The following is a 7,391-nucleotide window of genomic DNA, read 5'->3' as shown; positions in this document are numbered from 1 at the left end:
CGGGGGCAGAGGGATTGATCTTTTGTCTCTCTCTCTGACCCTATTTGCAAATATATACCTTTTGTGTTGCTAATAAAGTGTGTCTGTAGCTAAAGGTTTTTTCCCGCCTCCCGAGAAACGAACCACGATTTTTAATTCAACCAGAAGAAGCCAACCTGTGGCAGGAGTGTCATAGGTAGCCCCTTTGTGTGGCATGTGACCAGTCAGGAAGGGGACGGACAGCACAGCAGCAGATGGGGCAGGAGGCAGAAGACAGAGCAGATGATCAGGCAGGGAACATATAAAGTCTAACTCAGGGCAGGGCAAAATATGGCCTGTGGGCCAGACCCTGTCCACTAGGCAATGTCATTGCACCTGCGGGCACCCATCACCTAACTGTACCTCACCCAGCCCATGTGCCTTGCTCCCACCCTCGTGGATGGAAAGGCCCAGGCCAGGCAGCATGCAGCTGCCAGGTGGGACTGATGCTGCTGCAGCCACTGAGAGACCTGCTTGGCTTCCCCAGCATCCCTCTCACTCCAGGTACCAGGTAGGGAAGTGGCAGGGATGAGAGGAGCTGCAGTTGGGCAGAAGCATACAGCATGGAGCTGGGGCTGGTGGCAGCGTGGAGCACATGCCCAGGAGGGCGGCAGCAGTGCAGAGCTTGGGTGGGCAGGGTATGGGCACGAGAAAGGGTAGAGGCATGTAGGGACTGCCACATACTTCCTCCATCCCCCCACAACCTCCCGCCAAGGTGCACAGCCCCCACCACTGGCAGCAGCAACAGGCAGGAGCACTTGTGCCCTGTGCAGACACTGCCACCCAGTGGCACGTGGCTCTGATCAACGCTGCACATAGTGGAGAGGAACACAGCCAGGCCAGACCACTTCTATCATGGCAAGCACCAGGCTCCTGTGGCTGGGAGCTGCACACAGCCATGGCCAAGAGTCTCACAACTGATGGGGCTCTCAGCCCAGCTGCACCTCACATGCAACTATGGCCAAGAGCCCCATTAGTTGCAGGGTCTCTCTAAGTGAACTGGGGATTTCATGCACCCCGGGTCTTGGGAATAATGGCAGACACAATCGATGGGATCTGGGGGTTTCACGCTGGGCAAGGTACTCCCCTGTAGCTAGGAGCCACGTCAGCTGACGTGACTCCCAGCCACAGGGGAGACCCTGCTACATGTGCAAATTAAAGCTGAACAGTAACCAGCTATAAAATTAGTACATATTTTTGATGTCTAAATTTTGCAACTGGTTGGAGCTTTTTGTGTGTGATAGCCGATTTGCACTTCTAGCTGGTTTTAAGGTAATTTTGCAATTAAACAGTTAATTGTGCAATACCCGTAATGTTAGCATCTCAAAATATGTTGTTTTCTAAATCTCTACAGAAGATGCATTTGCTTAGTCTGCACAAGTGAAATTATTTCCTATATCTGTAAGGGAAGCCGTTATTTGGGGCAGGGAGGGGGTGGTGGAATTTAGCAATATTTTTGTTTCCTAAAGCAGATAACAATGAAATGCATCTCTGAGCCAAGAGAAGGCAGGCTCAGTGCACATGGTTTCAGCACAGTAAAACACTATGGAAAAAAAAAAAATCACCCTGGTCACCAGATATCCCATTTTAAGCAGAACTGTGCACTTTCTGGTCCTAATGGTCTAAAAATCTCACAAAGACCAGTTTTCTTCATTTCTGCTTCCTAACAATTTAAGCAGCTCATTTTTCGGAAACATTCAAAGTCCAAGCAAGAGGAAAACTCTACCCTTTCATATTTCCATATATGTAATAGCACACTTTTCAAGAACTCCAAGTAGGTGACTATGCTAAGAAAAAAAACCACTCTCCTTTGCACTGAGTTTTGCAGGTGAAGTGCAGGAAGACATGTTTTCCAATCCTATTTTGTCCAAAACTGCAATGGTAGGTAGTGCTCAATTCTATTAGTTGTAACAGGCTGCTAAAATCTCAGAAGTTTCATAGATTTCATAGACATCAGGGCTGGAAGGGACCTCGGGAGATCATCGAGTCCAGCCCCCCACCTGAAGGGCAGGAAGTCAGCTGGGGTCATAGGATCCCAGCAAGATAAGCATCCAATTTACTCTTGAATGTGTTCAATGTAGGCGCTTGAACCACCTCCGCTGGCAGACTGTTCCAGACCTTGGGGGCTCGGACAGTAAAGAAATTCTTCCTTATGTCCAGCCTGAAACAGTCTTGCAGGAGTTTATGACCATTCGACCTAGTCATCCCTTGGTGCGCTCTGGTGAACAAACGTTCCCCCAGATCCTGGTGGTCACCCCTGATAAACTTATAGGTGGCCATCAGATCACCCCTGAGCCTACGCTTTTCCAAGTTGCACTCTTTTGGTGATAGTGATAGCTTCATTTGATAGGTGTGCAAAATAGGATGCAAATGCAATGTTCTGCTGATCCAGATGCCTCTCGGATTACAAAACGACCTCAAATTATCGTTTCGGTCACTGCCCTTGTGTCTCTAGCTTAATTCTCAACACAAAAGCAAAATGTGGAAAAAGAACAGACTTATTCCTATTTGGTTTTGATAAATTTGCAGATTTTGTAAAGAAATGATTCGTCCTTCCTTTTCCATTAACTACCAAAAAACTGAGCATCAACATTTGACTAAGACACGGAAAAAGCCGATAAAGCTCACCTACACAATCTGACCTAGTCAGGAAGTTATTGTAAATCACATTACAGCAGGGTTTGCTCTTGTTACCCAGACACAGGCCAAAAACATTTTTCAAAAAGCACAAACTCTTAATAAAAGCTTACCGTGGCCTATGTGAAAGTTTTCAGTGTCTAGAAAGAAAATCTGATCCAACTAAAAGAAAGACAGGAAGTCCAAGCAAGGAATAGCTGTGGCTTCTGTTATTTATAAATACGTGCTTCATTTTTTCATCAGTATTTGTTTCCCTCTTCCACTGGCACAGGATGGGAGGTTATTTTACACTGAAGGAAAGAGCTATCAAACCATTGCCTACCCCTATAACTTGACAATAATTATTTACTCCAGTGTGGCCCTCTCAGTATTTGCTGCAATGTCCAGAACCACATGACCTTTGTGTTCCAACTAAAATAATTAACAGTAAAATAATAAAGTAAAAAAGGAAACTTATAATTTTTTTTTTCCTAACTGAGATCATGTCTAAAACAGTCTGGCAGTGTTTGTGAAAAGCACCCTACCCAACTGATCCACTGGGGAAGAGTAAAGTGAGTTCAGACAGCCCACAGGAATGGATGACTCATTACCCATTTGGATAATGAAAAGGAAGAGGGCATGGACTCCCAGGAACGTGGAAGCTGGAAGCGTGTGACCTCTGACAGCAAGTGGAAGTCTTCATCCCCACCTGCAGTAGTTTTCCTGAAGAAAAGACACGGCCCTAGCAACAAAGGAGGAGCTCATTCTGTTCGTGGAAGAGGCCAGGCCAGGTATCCCCAAGGTTGGGACAATCGAACCACCAAAAGGAAGCCATGGGTGGCGGTGGCTAGAGATGCCCTTCTGCAACGGCATCCATCTGCCAGCCTGACCTGTTGCCTCTGGAGATCTGCTTGCATAGAGCTGAGAAGTCAAAGAAAGATTACCAAGACTCATCAAGCCCTCTGACTACCCAATGCTGTTCATCTATGTGGACACCAATGACACTGCCAGGAGTGACCCCAAGCAGATCATGTGACTACAAAGGTCTGGGTGCAAGGGTTAAGGGCCCAGGGGCCCAGGTGGTATTCTCTTCAATCCTTCCGGTCAAGCAGAAGGGCCCAGGTAGAAGTGGCCACATCCTGGAGATCAATCCATGGCTGTGCAGATAGTGACTAGCACAGCTTTGGCTGAAACTGGTTTGAGATAAACCTGGTTAAATGTAGTATCAGATTTAACTAATTTGCATAGAGGGTAATTTGCTGATGAGGCGATAAACATTGGTATCAGCTCTCTGCTGGCTTGCTTGCTTGCCTGTCAGTTTGCTGCAAACAGCAGGGAAGGAGATTGAAAAGGTCTGGATCATCAACAAATGCGTTTACTGCACACCCCGCCCTTTGCTCTGGGAGTGCAGCCTGGGGCTGGCAACACTCCTGCCCCTTGAGCAGCAAGCAGGGAAAAGCCTGGGATGGTGTTGACAGACCTCCCTAATCAGAGGCCTGGCCATGCCCACCCTCAGCTCACTTCTCTGGAAGGGAAAGGAGGGCTGCCCCTTCACCCCCACCAGCTTCTAGCCTGAGCCATTGCAGGCACGAGCCTGAATTTCCTCAGTCCAGAGAGAATGTCTGTCCAGTTACAAACTGGTTCAGCCTAGCCAGGTTAGACCAACCTGCAAAAGATCAAATCAATTCAGGCTCAGGCTTTTTGAATGTCTGTTCCGAGCCTGGGAGTCCTTGCATTCCCCAAACTATGATGTGATTGGAATAAGAGATTTGGTGGGATCGCTCACGTGACTGGAGTGGTCATGGATAGATATGAACTGTTCAGGAAGGACAGGCAGGGGAGAAGAGGAGGACTTGCTCTTTACATAAAAGAGTTGTACGATCGCTCAGAGCTCCAGTATGAAACTGGAGATGGGCCTGATGAAATACAGTGCTTTTAAAAAAAATGGGAGGAGGATCCAGGGTACTATAGACTGGTCAACCTCACCTCAGTCCTTGGAAAAAATATTGGAGCAGGTCCTCAAAGAATCCATTTCTAAGCACCTGGAGAAGGGAACAGTCGGCATAGATTCACTGAGGGCAAGTCATGCCTGACCAATGCGATTGCCTTCTATGACAAGATAACTGGCTCTGTGAATGCTGGGAGAGCAATGGTACAGGGATATATTTGGTAGCCATGCTGGTCCAAGACAAAAAGAAATGCAAAACTCCAGAACTCTTGGTTCCGAGATGAAACCTTTTATTAGACCATCTAAGAAGTCACAAAAAAAAAAAAAATCTTATTCTGCAAGCTTTTAGGCACACAAGCCCTTCCTCAGGCTCTGGGAAAATTAAAGATGACAAAGATGTGATATACCTTAAAGCAAGGCTTTTGATACCATCTCCCACAACATTTTTGCAAGCAAGATAAGGAAGTACAGGTTGGATGAATGGACTCTTAGGTGGACAGAAAACTGGCCGGATCATCAGCTCAAAGGGTAGTAATCAAGGGCTCAATGGTCTAGCTGGCAAACAGTATCGAGTGGGGTGCCCCTGGAGTTGGTCCTGGGGCCAGTTTTGTTCAATGTCTTCATCAACAAATTGGAAGATGGGATGGAGTGCATCCTGAGCAAGTTTGAGGATGACGCAAACCTGGGTGGAATAGCAGATACGCTGAAAGGTAGAGCTAGGATTCAGAGAGACCGTAGCAAATTAGGGGATTGGACCAAAAAAAACCTCATGAGGTTCAATAAGGACAAGTGCAAGTCCTGCACTTTGGATGGAATAATTCCATTCACCAGTACAGGCTGGGGACTGACTGGCTAAGCAGGATAGAAGGATCTGGGGGTTACAGTGGATAAATAAGGCAAATATGAGCCAACAGTTTGTCCTCGTTTCAAAGGTTAACAGCATACTGGGTTGTATTAGTAGAAGCACTGCCAGCAGATCAATGGAAGCGATTATTCTCCTCTATCCAGCGCTGGTGAGGCCACATATGGAATATTACATCTAGATTTTGGGTCCCCAATACAGAAAGGATGTGGACAAATTGGAGAGAGTCCAGTGGAGGGCAACAAAAATGGTTAGGAGGCTGAGGTGCATAACTTCTGAGGTGAGGCTGGGGGAACTGGGTTTATTTAATCTGGAGAAGAGAAGACTGAGAAGGGATTTAACAGCAGCCTTCAAGTCCCTGAAGGGTGGTTCTAAAGAGGATGGATCTAGACTGTTCTCAGTGGTGACACATGACAGAACGAGGAGAAATGTTCACAAGTTGCAGGAAGGAAAGTTAGGTTAGATATTAGGAAAAACTTGTTCACTAAGAGGGCAGTAAAGCATTTGGAACAGATTACTTAGAGAGCTTGTGGAGTCTCCATCCTTGGAGATTAAAATAAAAGCCTTGGCTGGGATGATAAGAGTTGGGATGGTCCTGCTTTGAGCAGGGGGTTATGCTTCCTGAGGTCTGTTCTAACCCTAGTTTTCTATGATTCTGCGATACAAAGGAGATAGGAGAGATTGTCTACTAACAGAGAATCTAGGCTGGGACAACTCAGACCACAAACAACTATGGAAGGTTACTTATACTGAACTATTACAGTTTTTTTTATTAACAAAACCAACTGGAGAGGAGGTGTGGGTAATCATACAATACAATCTGGAAAGGCAGTCCAGATGGGCTAACCAATGATTTGGGAGGCGTTGCATTTTTGTTGGGTTTTTTTGTTCTGTAAGAAAAATTTAATTTCCTCAGCGCATGTTTTTCTTAAATTTAGAAATACCAAACATTCCTCATTTTGTTGTAAGGCTTCTTGGGAGGCTCAGAACATGTTTATACCATGTCTCCTTCATTACCAGGTGGCAGTTGAAACTTTAATGGATTTCCTATTAGCCAAAATACTAATCTTTGAGATTATTAACCAAAGAGTCTGATCAAGGACTTGCCAGCTCATGCTAGCCCATACTGCAGACAGAAAGACAAGGACATTTCCCCACTTTGAAGGTCATTTAAGGCAAATCTATACAACATAAGCCCGCAGTATGCTAAGACATGCTGCACTGACTTTTGGGACACAAATACGTGAACTGGTAGGTGCATAGCTATATGCCTGTGCCATGCTATGCACAGCTGAGCCCTGATGATAGTAGTCTACATGCAGGACCCTGGCAATGCAGCAATACAGTCCCTGGTTTGGGAGCTAGGGGCTGGGGTGCAGAGCTAAAGTAACAGGTCTCATGCACGTATACATCTAACTTCAGTTGCACTGCGATGAGAAACAGGGAAGATGTGCACATATGTCAGAATTGTTTTTTCTCACGACAGATTGAAACTATAGGCCAGTTAGTCTTACCTCAATCCTAGGAAAGTTTGAAAAAATTATTCTGGCACATATCCACAAGGGGCCAGCAGGGGAGGTCATGCTTAGGGGCAATCAACACGGACTCATTAGAGGCAGGTCCTGCCAGACCAACCTGGTGGACTTCTATGATCAGATCACCAAATCATTAGATGCAGGGGTAGCAGTGGACATAGTCTTCCTGGACTTTCGGAAGGCATTCGACACTGTCTCTCACCCTGTTCTCATTAAGAAACTGGGGGACTGTGGTGTTGACATCTACACAGTCAATTGGGTCACCAACTGGCTGGAGGCCTGCACCCAGAGAGTGGTGGTGGATGGGTCATTTTTGACCTGAAGGGATGTGGGCAGTGGGGTCCCCCAGGGCTCGGTCCTCGGGCCCGCACTGTTCAACATCTTCATCAGTGACTTGGACGAGGGGGTAAAA

General features: G+C 46.4%; 1 protein-coding gene across 1 annotated transcript in view; it reads right to left on the bottom strand.

Annotated features, from left to right (window-relative positions):
* Positions 1–7,391, bottom strand: part of CYFIP1 (cytoplasmic FMR1 interacting protein 1) — a 129,302-nt gene that overhangs the window by 98,166 nt on the left and 23,745 nt on the right. The window lies entirely within an intron of this gene.

The sequence above is a fragment of the Crocodylus porosus genome, unplaced genomic scaffold, assembly GCF_001723895.1.
Source record: "Crocodylus porosus isolate Cpor-Errol unplaced genomic scaffold, CroPor_comp1, whole genome shotgun sequence".
NCBI classification, from domain to species: domain Eukaryota; kingdom Metazoa; phylum Chordata; order Crocodylia; family Crocodylidae; genus Crocodylus; species Crocodylus porosus.
Note: the sequence above shows the minus strand (reverse complement) of the source record. Positions and strands in the feature narration are given on the sequence as shown.